The sequence below is a fragment of the Typopeltis vanoorti genome, chromosome 24 (assembly GCF_054136105.1).
Source record: "Typopeltis vanoorti isolate ZY-2024b chromosome 24, IOZ_Tvanoo_1.0, whole genome shotgun sequence".
Classification (NCBI taxonomy): Eukaryota; Metazoa; Arthropoda; class Arachnida; order Uropygi; family Thelyphonidae; genus Typopeltis; species Typopeltis vanoorti.
In genome coordinates this window covers 34,025,756-34,037,586 of record NC_143572.1, presented here as the reverse complement: position 1 = coordinate 34,037,586, position 11,831 = coordinate 34,025,756, and the positions used below count along the sequence as shown (strand labels likewise).

Below are 11,831 nucleotides of genomic sequence, written 5' to 3'. Positions count from 1 at the left end.
AGAGAGCAGTATCCAATAGCTTGGCGGATTAGTGACTTGTATAATGTTAATAGCTGGTCAAAGGTGAATTACCGTCTTGAGGGAAAGAGACCTACTAGTCTTTTTTTTAAAAAAACAAAAAGATGAGGGGACAATGGTTGTGATGTATTTATCCTAGGAGAGGCTTGATGTCAGGGTGATTCCAAGAAGATAATTCTCCTGCTATTTGGAAATTTGAGTGCTGTCAGAATACTTGGGCCTTACTAGCATTGAAATTGATGAGATTGTCTAAATCCCATTGGAGGATGGCTTTGAGATCAGAATTGAGGGAGGTGCTGGTTGATGTTCTGTAGGCTGAGGTGAGTTGTGTAGAGTATGGTTTATCAAATTAAAAGGAGTGTAATCTGCTTTTGTCTGCAAAACTGTGTATTGGGTTGGAGGTCAATGGAAGTAGGCTATTGATATATATTTATATAGATAGAAGAGGGTTGTTGAGAGAACAGAACCTTGTAGAACCGTGGCATTAGTTGAATGGCGGGAGGACAAGGAACCTTCCACCATCACATATAGTGTGCATGAAGACAGAATGTTGGCAATTCAACTGCAGAAGTTTTCGGACAGACCAAACTATGGGAGTTTGTTTAGTAAACATTTTTGCATGACCCAGTCAAAAGATTTTAAGATATCAAGCGCAACCACTTGAGAATTACCAAATTTCTTCATGTGATTTGTACAGAGATAGGTAATATACGAGTGTGCATATTCAACAGGAGCCTTTTCCTGTGAGTAGGGCCCTGTTGATCTGCAGCAACAGAATCTACGTGAGTGATCTGAAGAGTTCTCGGCCTCGACCATAAATGGCAACACTATCGGCAAGTTTTTGTTCCAAGTTGGTACATCTGTCATAAGCATCCATGTGAAATTGCAAGTCACTCTATCGAGTAGTTTGTCGGAAGCCAAAGTTTTATTTGTATCTCTTGAAATGGATAAAATTGAATATTGTGCGGTTATAAAATGCTTTGTAAAAGAAGATTTAACGCCAAAAGAAATTCATTCGAAGTTCATAAAAGTTTCTGGGCACTCTTCTTCGTTTTCAACAATGAAGAAATGGGCTGCTGAGTTTAAACGTGGCTGTACCAGCCTTGAAGGTGATCCAAGTGAAGTACGTCCAAAAAGTGTAACGACAACAGAAATCATTGATCAATTGCACGATATGGTATTGGATGACTGGCGAGTCAAAGTGCGTGAAATTGCTGAGACTATAGGCATATCAAAAGAACGTGTAGGATATATTTTACATGAAGAATTGCAAATGAAAAATCTTTGCGCAAGATGGGTGCCGCACTCGCATGAAAATCTCTGAACAGTGCTTAGAGCCTTTTAATAAGAATAAAACTGATTTTTCCATCGATTTATTACTATGGATGAGATTTGGATTCCCCATTAAACACCTGAATCCAAACAGCAGTCAAAACAGTGGACAGAAGCCGGTTGTTCAGCGCCAAAGAAGAAAATGTCATGGCATTGGTGTTTTGGGATGCTCAAGTTTATTAATTGTCTTAATTTATTAATTAAAAGTTATTAATTGGGATGCTTGTTTATTAATTATCTTGAAAAGGGTAAAAAAATAGCTGGGGAACATTATTCCGATCTTTTAACCAGACTAGACAAAAAATTCGTGAGAAAAGACCTGATTTGCTGAATAAAAAAATTATCTTTCTTCAGGACAATGCACCTGCCCACAAAGGTTTTGGCAATGGGAAAATTAAGGGATCTGCACTATGAATTGTTGGAACATCCACCCTATTCCCCATATTTGGCTCCCTCTGACTTCTATCTCTTCCTGAAACTAAAACTCTTCCTCGTCAGTCAGCGTTTTTCTTCGAATCAAGAGGTGATTGCAGCTGTAGAGGGGTATTTTATAGATCTTACTGAGAACCACTACAGGGACTGAATAATTGCGCTGGAATAAATGTTTTAGTGTTATGGGAGAATATATTGAAAAATAAAAATAATTTTGAAATCATAAATTCGTTTTTTTATTGTTAGGCTGAGAACTTTTCAGACCACCTAAGTATACTGGTTGACCTTTATTAGCTGGGTGCCTTCGAAGTAATGTAGTAGTTGGGAACTGATGGTTCTTCCATTACTTATACTGGAATGAGGTGAGTGAGATAGGGCAGTAGTTTGATGGCAGTGATTAGTCACCTTTCTTGGAATGGGTTGCAGACAGGCCACTTTTTAGACTGTGAAATAAATACTAGCGGACAAGTAAGAAAGCATAAACAGACAATAAAGTGCAAACCTTCAGGACAACTGGAGGAATGACATCAGGCTCAGGAGACTTTTTTCTGTCTTATTTGGACAATATTTTACTGATCTCTTTCTGGCAAATGGATTTAAGGAGCATTGTATATTGGGCATCTAGAATAGTTGGAGGAGCATTTATCATGGTCAGGTGAGATTGGCTTATTTTTCTGTGAGTGATGATGCAATATGGCCATCTTGATATGATAGGAGGGGAAAGTGTTGGGAAAATCTTCGGACCAATTTCTTTGGCAAAAAACCAAATATCTTTGCTGCCGTTTGGACAGACTGGAAGTTTCCCACATTTTGCTCTTTCAAAGTCTGTTTTGGAAGCATTGATAATTTCCTTGCAGCTACTTCAGGCTTGAGTATAAACACTAAGGGAGAATGGAGTTTTTGATGTAAACCAGTTTTGGTATGCTTAATTTTTTTTATTTTTCTGTAATTCATTAGTCTTCTGGTATATCAATTTTTGCAGACAATTTTCCCTTTCATTTCTGTACTGTTATTAGTGTCTGGTTTTGGTCTTTCAATGTCTTCAAATTATACACAAAATACTTATTAGTTTCAATTTTCAATATGATTCTTGGAAAAAAATTTAGTTTATTATCAAACACAGCAAAGAACAGTGTAAATAAAGTAAGATGCATGAATACTATGATTTAGCAGTTTATTGTCTTATCACTCATAAATGTCATTTCTATTATTATATAGGTATCTTCATGGAGTCAGAAGACTCATCATGGGAGATTCATTATTTGCACAGCCTACATTCACACAATACCTACCACTGCTCTCCTTAAACCCTTTCACTGATGAAGCAGTCATGGCAATTTCTGGTAATCCATTCTCCATCCTCCAAGCATAAAAAATTTAGACCCTTGCTAACCACTCTTACACAACTTCCACTGGTGACCCTTGTTTTCTGCCTTACCATATATATTTATTGAAAAAAGTCACTGTCACTCCAATAAAACCACTTTAATAAATTAAATGCTTCTATCACGTCTCTTCTTTTTCCTATCAGTTAATTTTTAAAGCATACAGATCAATCTATTATCATAGGGAGCATTTCACAGACTTGCCACAATCTTTGTCACTGGCTTCTAGATGCTCTCCACAACTTCATCTCCACCGAATTTGGGAGTTCAGATGCAGCCTTATATAGGGAATAATAACTGCTATATACCTGTTTATCGGTGTGCAGCTTCAACAGCCATGCAATGTCATATGATGGTTATCTTACAATATGTATTCTAAACTTCAATTCCCAGGCCTCATCAGTTTCCTGCAGTCAGTTCCATTAATATAGTACATGGCTTCTGATCTCTTCCAAAATTATATCACCTTACACTTGATGACTTTAAACTGGCAGCCATTTGCCCATGTCCGTACAGCAAGTCTGTTTAAGTCTTCCTGCAGGAAGATCATCACCTTCATTTACCAATGTTCTTCTCAATTTAGCAACTGAATATTTGGTGTCAAATCATTTCTTATATCCTTGATATACAAAATAAACAACAAAGATTAGGTACTGAGCCCTGTGGTACAACATTGGTCCCTTGCCTTCTCCTCCACCATAAACCACTTTTTGATATTTGTTCATCAGCCACTCGATTTCCACCATCCTCATTTACTCCAATTTATGCAATAGAATTCTATATGGACTCACATGAAATACTTTCACAAAGGCTAGCAATATCACTGATTAGCCATTTCCCTTGTCGAACTCCATTGTCAATTGATTATAAAAAGTAAGCAAATTACTTAAGCAAGACTTCTTCCCTTCAGGTATTAGGCCTAGCGGCCTGTTACGAAGCAATCTTTAGCCCTTCTAATACCGTACCCGTCCCGAGGATAGCCCTATGCTTCTCAGTGTCTTATGTCTGTAGCTGCATGTGTTCACGGGGCCAGTTTGCCTGCTTGCGGGATGAAAAGCCCCAAATAAACTGGGGAGAAAAAACCTGCTGTCCACGCCCAAGACCGGCTAACTTGGCTATGTCTGAAAAGATCTTTAAACTCCTCACACCGACGACGGGAATCGAACCTACGACACTCCTTTCCCAGGCATATGGTTGAGAAGTGCATAGCTACTCAGCCTAACCGCATGGACTTATTCTCACAAAACGAATATTATTCTGTATATTGTATCATATTCCTATGCACCAGTCCTAAATTCTTTCACCAATTTCTCCAATACTTTAAGCACCACTCCTGAGATGCTGGTTAGCCTATAATTTATTTGCTTTGATGCCTCCTTTATGCAATGGGACTATTTTGTCCCATTTCCATTCCACTGGCACCTCCAAAGTACTGAGGCTTAAATTAAATAGCTTATTTCAGAGGAGCTAAAAATTCCCTTGCATTTTATAATACACAGCCGATATGTCATCCGATAACATGGCTGTGCTCATATTGAGATTCTGTTTTAAATATCTCTATTTCTTCCTCTTTTATCCTATCAGTCAATGCTATCCCACCTAGATGGTATACACCCCTGCAAAATGCTCGCTAAGTAGTTCAACTATTTACTTTGGTTCTGTTACCTCCCACCATCAGCACTTTTTAAAGCGATCATTCATAGTCAATTCTCATTGTCATCACCATCTGATCTCCATGCAATCAAGACTCATTGCAAGAGGTCCTACTGTTGCACAAATAGTTTTTCATACCACGCCTAAGATATATTCATCACACTCTCGATCAATGTATTCCAATCACTCCCCACTCCTCATAAAAAAAAAAACCTGATCCTCACCACTTGTTGAGACCCTCCTTATACAGCTTCTAAAATGACAACTTGTTTTCTCCGTCTTTCCATTCTATGTAAACTTGCTTCCACATTAATCTGGTGATAAGCCCCTTAGCAACTTATGTCTTAATTTTCCTCCTCCTCTCCACTAGTTTCTTCAGAATGCATTTTCTCAATCTGTCTTCATACTCGATATTCTAGAAACCAGTCAATCTTCTCTGGACCCCTTACAATACACAATCTTTCTGAACATTAGGTGAGCAAATCTATATATGGCCTGATCAAATTCCTATAGAATGGAACATAATATCTTTAATTGTTCACAGCAGCATCCTCTGCATCATTCCCATAATCCATTGGGCTCACAATTTTAGCAATGTGTACCCAAAATTGTAGATTCTTGTAAATAATCACTCATCTCCCCCAAAATTTCTACCAATTGTGTAATACATTCCATATTTGCTTTCTGATTTCAAATACTAACACTTTTAAACACTGAATGTTCAACCCAGTTGAACTCTAGTCCTCTTGCAAATTCACAGCATCTACTCTACTCCTCACAGTTTTCCCCAACTTTTGTATTATATGAAACCAACTGCATATTATCATTCAATCCTTTCCCAATATCATTATCATATATGATAAACATCACTGGTCTCAAAAGAAACCCTTGGAGCACACCATTATCGACTTTACTCTTTTGGGATATGGCTTCTCCATAGACAACTCACTGATACCTATCAGACAGTCAATCTAAAATCCAGCGCTAATTTACTATCTAGAAACATCCGTTGCAACTTAATTACCAGCTTTTCACATTGCATATTAAAGTCTTTGCAAATTCTTAATATACCACTGCGAACATGTCAGTCACCCTTATCCAATGCATTCCCCCCCCCCCGCTACAAGCAAGCAAGCAGATTGCTAAAACACGATCTTCCTTTAGCAAACCCATGCTGATCTTGTATTTGGATGTTGTCAAACAAGTTCTGAATCTTGGTTCTAACTAACTTCTCAACCACTTCAACTCCAGATACACAGCTTGGCCTATAATTCGAAGCCTTAGGCTTATAACCTCCATTATGAAGTGGGACAATTTTGCCCTCTTTCTACTCCTTTGGAAGGTGGTCCAGTGCAAGACTGTTAATGCTACTTATGTGTGTGTGTATAGATATATGTTAAAGATACCAAGCAATTTAATAAGCTAGGTTTTAATCCTTTTTCCTAAGTAAGCAAACAGACAAGTCAAGTTTGTGCCTGAGCATAATTCAAGTTTGAGGCAACTCGTGGTAAAGGTGGATTAAGCTCTGATCACTTTCCTTAGTATATCCCCTAATGCAAAGCGCATCCCCTTGCAGCGATGTATGATGCTATGCATTAAAGGCAAGGGCCACTATCTAGACCAGTTTCGACCTTTATTCAGGTCTCATCAGTGGAAGTCAGATTCAAAAATGCCAGGGTTAAAGTAATGCAGAACTTATAAATTTTACCTAAACAAGTTGCCACAAAGTGCTTTAACCTTATTAAATAAAAATCTCAGGATGAGGGTAAGATGTAGAAATATAAATTTTTTTATCTATATATATACAGGTAGTCTTCGACTTACGACTGGTTCCGTTCCAACGTGTCCGTCGTAAGTCGAGGACTTTTTTAAATTCTTGATTTGTTTGATTTCTGTTATATTTTCATAAATTAAGTTTCTATTCAACTTAAAACGGTTAAAATTGTATAAACTTCGTAAACATTTATAAATTATTTATTAGCACTATACATATAAATACATAATTAAGAAAGAAAAATTTAAGAAAAAAATACATAAACACATATCAAAAATCACCATTTTTGATATGTTTATTTCAGATTTTTCTTGAAAATTTTGGCAGTTTCAAAATCGAAACTAGCAGCTTCCCCAGTAATTAGTATGTAATGTAAGTTAAATCGGCTTTTGAATCGATAAAATCAACCTTTACTAGCGTTAAATGTATGCTCCCCGTATTTAGTTTCTTGTTTCCTTAAATTGTCAAACAGGCTGCGTGCTTTTGTTTGAATCGTAAACAAACTGAGATATATGATCAAATCAACAATTCTTGTTGATTTGATCATATATCTCCATATTATTAAAAGCTTGTCCATTTCATGAATTGGCCCTTCTTTTTTTTTCGTTAAAATTCTACATTTCATATTAACTGCCCCTTTAGCTGCCTCCATTATTCTTGATTTATCTTTTATAATTGTTGAAACAGTTGAATGCGATAGTTTTTCTTCTCGTACTATTTCACCGACTTTCTTTTCTTTGTCATATGCTTTAATGACCTTCATTTTAACGTCTAAACTTAAAGTTTCCTCGCCTTCTTTTTTATGTTGGAATTTTCATCATTTGTATTACTTCTCTTACTGGACATGATAGGGTTACGAGATACAAAAATTGCAACGAGAGAAACGAACACTTCGACTGCTGATTAGCAACTAACGTGCCAAAGACTGTGATAAGTTATTAGTGGGTGAATCATAGCAGCAGCTATGATTCACCCACTGTGTATTGGTGATAGGTTTTGCTTGTCGACTAATGGCGACGCTGCAATGCGTATAACAGTCTTCTTCTTCCTGTCAGGTATTAGGCCTAGTGGCCTGTTATGGAGCTGTCTTTAGCCCCTTCTAAGCCGTACCCGTCCCGAGGTGGCTAACCGTATGCCTCCCGATGTGTCCTATGTCTTAGCTGTTAAAAGTTTACACGGGGCCGGTTTGCCTACTTGCAGGAGGAAAAACTCCAGATAAACTAGGGAGAAAAACTCTGCGGTCCACGCCGAAGACCGGCTAACTTGGCTATGTCTGAGAAAGATCCTTAAGCTCTTCATGTCGGCGACGGGAATCGAACCTAGGACACTGCTTTCCCAGTCATATAGTTGCGAAGCGCATAGCCATTCGGACGTATTCAAAAGTAATGTGATATATGTATATTCTGGTGGCAAAGTTAAATTAGAGAATTTTTAATAATTTTTGGCCGTCATAAGTCGAGGACTGCCTGTATATATATATATGATCATTAGTTACATTGACTCGGTGATTAGATATGTTCATCCTTTTTTTGATTGACTGAAACCAAGAAAATAGATAAGTTAATTTAACGAAGCACACAACATGTTTCGTCAAAACGACTCCTTCAGGTGTGGTAACACTTAAAGCAAATTAAAAAACCATAAAAACACTGTGCCATTATAATAACAGACGTAAACTGTAGTAAAGTTTGAATTGTCGTTATAGTCCGTTCTGCAGTTCCATTGTTGTGCAAATGCGAGCGTATGAGTTCACGCTTACGCCAGTATCTAATGGCGAGTCAGGTAGACTATAACTGTGGTTGATGTGAGAAGGGTCTCGGACAATTTCTTTGGATTCCATTATGTGCTGTTCCACTTCATTGTGACAAATATATATATATATATATATAAACATTGATGTTGCGTTCCAATCTACGCCGTGTTGGTGGCCTTCATCGTTTGTGTTCATTGAAAATAAGATGTGACTTGAGATTACTCTGATTCTATTGTATGAAATTTCTCTCTGATGTTCCTCTAGCTGTAGGAGGATTGACTTGTCAGTCTGGCCATAGTATGGCCTCCCACAATCACATATTATTTTATATACACCAGGGAACTGAAGATGGTTATGAGCTTGTTTTGGGTGACTTACAATTGACCTTAGTTTTGGAAGAGTTGAAAAACACGTTCGTTTTTATATTAAATTTTAAAAAACAAGATCTCTAAAAAGATTTTTGCTCTCCTCTCACACTGCATTAGTTCGGGGTATTTTATGTTCGAAGAGAAAATTTATAAACAGAACAAAGGACTAGGACTAGCTATGGGAAGCCCCCTGTCTCCAATACTGGCCAACATTTTCTTCGAGGAAAAAGCCATCTCTAAAGCAACATTAAAACTTAGAACATGGCTCCGCTATGTGGACGATATATTCCTTATTTGGGAGCATGGTGTAGAGAATCTTCACATCTTCGTAAATCATTTAAACAACTTTCACCAAGACAAAATTTACAGTCAAGATTGAAGAAAATGGTTCCCTTTTATTTCTAGACATGAAGCTTACTAAGATGTTTGATTCTTTAAGGATCTCAATCTTCAGGAAATCAACACACTTGGATATATACCTACATGCATCCTCACATCACTATCCCACACACAAGTTAGGTATCATTTCCACATTGGCTTACTGTGATCGCTCAGTATTGTCATGAAAAAGAATTAAAAAATGAACTAAAATATCTAGAAAGAACTTTCTTAAATAATGGATACTCTTCGAAAAACATTAAGAGGCAACTATACCAGCGCCCTCGAAACAGCACAGAGATCCCTAACAACCCCAAGGGTTATATTTTTTTACCGTACATCAGCACGCTCTCCCTGAAACTAGGAAGAATTTTGAAAAATTTTAATATAAAAACTTGCTTTTCAACTCTTCCAAAACTAAGGTCAATTCTAAGCCACTCAAAACAAGCTCATAACCATCTTCAGTTCTCCGGTGTATATAAAATAATATGTGATTGTGAGAGGCCATACTATGGCCAGACTGACAAGTCAATCCTCCTACGGCTAGAGGAACATCAGAGAGACATTTCATGCAATAGAATCAGAGCAAGCGCACTCTCAAGTCACGCCTTATTTTAAGTGAACACAAACGATGATGGCCGCCAACACGGAGTAGATTGGAACGCAACATCAAACGTTTATATTTGTCACGATGAAATGGAACGGCGCATAGTGGAATCCAAAGAAATTGTCCTAGACCCTTCTCACATCAACAGCAATCTCAGTTATAGTCTACCTGACTCGCATAGTTCTGTCATTAGATACTGGTGTACGAGTGAATGAACTCATACGCTGGCATTTGCACAACAATAGAACTACAGAACGGAGTATAACGACAATTCAAACTAACTTCAGTTTACAAGTCTGTTATTATAATGGCACAGTGTTTTAATGGGTTTTTTTTAAAAATTTGCTTTAAGTGTTACCACACCTGAAGAATTCGTTTTGACGAAACATGTTGTGTGCTCCATTAAATTAACTTATCTATTTTTCTAGGTTTCAGTCAGTCAAAAAAATATGAACATTTATATAAGTTTTAAAGATTTCGTTTTGCTGATTAAAATATTCTGCATCTGGATGAAATATTTTTTTTTTATCCAATAAACAAGCTAACCTGTGCCAAAAAAAAAAGTCAAAAGGATACGATTCTGAAACGGCTACCTTTATCTTTTAATTATTAATAATTACGCTGATCCGAGAGTAGTTTCGAACTCTTATGTGTTCCCATGATTTTGGTTTCAAGCAGTGCAACATTAAGACAACTCGTAACAATTCTACTATTACACTATCACTTTTGTATTGTGCGATAGTGTTTGTTGTATTGGTTACAAACTTAATTTGCTCACTTGATGAGAAACGGATAGTTCATCCACTTTATAGTTAGTTCTATCTCTTCACAATACAAATTTACTAACGAAAATATGAATAAAAGTTATAAAATATCTGAATGTGTACTGAACAGCTTATTCTTTGATAATTACGAAGGCAATATATTGTTGATGAGATTTCGTCTCTGCCAATTGAGGTTCATCACTGGACAATTTGATCATGGATTTGCATGAAAAACAAACGTTTCGATGAAATTTTCCACATTACATTTTATTTCTTCTGTAATTTTTTCTATTTGCTTTTCTTCATTCGATTCAGGAATGCTTTTTGTTACATATCAATTCAATAATACAACACTCATTAGAAGAAGTTTAACTTTGGCAATGTAATTCGTAGTGTTTACAGTGATATGCCAGAATCACTGTGCATACACTTGTATATAAAACAGCATCCTCATGTTTTCAGACTAGTTGCTAGCCGTCCGAAAGATACGAAGTTAATGCCTTAGGCTGTGACACGTAGGCTTAGTGAACTGTTCATCGCCCTTCCGAATAAGTCTGCTGTTTGACAGTAGACTAGCAGGCTTATTTGTGTTGCGTGTGGAACAGCAGATGTTTAAGAGTGCGGTAAGGAAGTTTTAATTTTCCCGTAATGTACAGTATGAATTCATGACTTCCTTAAAAGTATCAGTTATTCAATGAAAATTTTTATCAGTGATTACCAGTTAACAAAAGGTAATTTTGTTATTAATTTTTTTTAATAATCACTTATGGATATCACCTTCGATCATCACTAAAAATAGTTTTATTCTCTAATGCTATATCAACAGTCCTGAAATTTAAGTTTCCGCTTCAGTATCGCATTATTCTACAATTCTGTATCCGTCCTATATTTACGCGGAATGTACTCCGATAACTTTTTTGCTTGCAGTTTATCAAGCATTATTAATCGTTCTTTATCATTTAATTAAAGCTATTTCATAGTAAAAACAAAAGCAATACTAGTTTTGTTTTTCACATGTGTATATGCCACCATATGGTATTAGGGAGAAATACAGATATGGGAAACTAGAAATCTTGTGTGTTTTCATTTTCTAAAAAACGTTTATGTAAGATTGATTGGGAGAGGAAGCAGATTCTTTCAGAAGTTATTTTATTGCAGTAGCCATATATTTCTTTAGATATTCAGAATCTTACGTTATAAACAAATATATTGTTATTTGCAAGATACATATAACGATGTGCCATATTTTAAAGAGGTAATACCTGTTGGATTTCGCAGCTGGAACGAAACGTACCCCCCCCCCCCCTTAACTTTTACTATCTGCGAGCCAACGATAACACATTATGCTACCTGTTATTTAATTTTCA

The 11,831-nt window shown here is 36.6% G+C and overlaps 1 protein-coding gene across 2 annotated transcripts in view; it reads left to right on the top strand.

Moving 5' to 3' along the window:
• Window positions 1-10,984: 10,984 nt before the first annotated feature.
• The window catches only part of LOC150093092 (fibronectin type-III domain-containing protein 3A-like), a 557,362-nt gene continuing 556,515 nt past the window's right edge, over window positions 10,985-11,831 (top strand). Inside the window, exon 1 of one of the 2 annotated variants that reach the window (XM_090414067.1) lies at window positions 10,985-11,087. The gene's annotated coding sequence lies outside the window, so the exon portion shown is untranslated. Of the gene's footprint in view, window positions 11,196-11,831 lie in introns of both variants that reach the window. The other variant, XM_090414066.1, reaches the window with a different exon arrangement.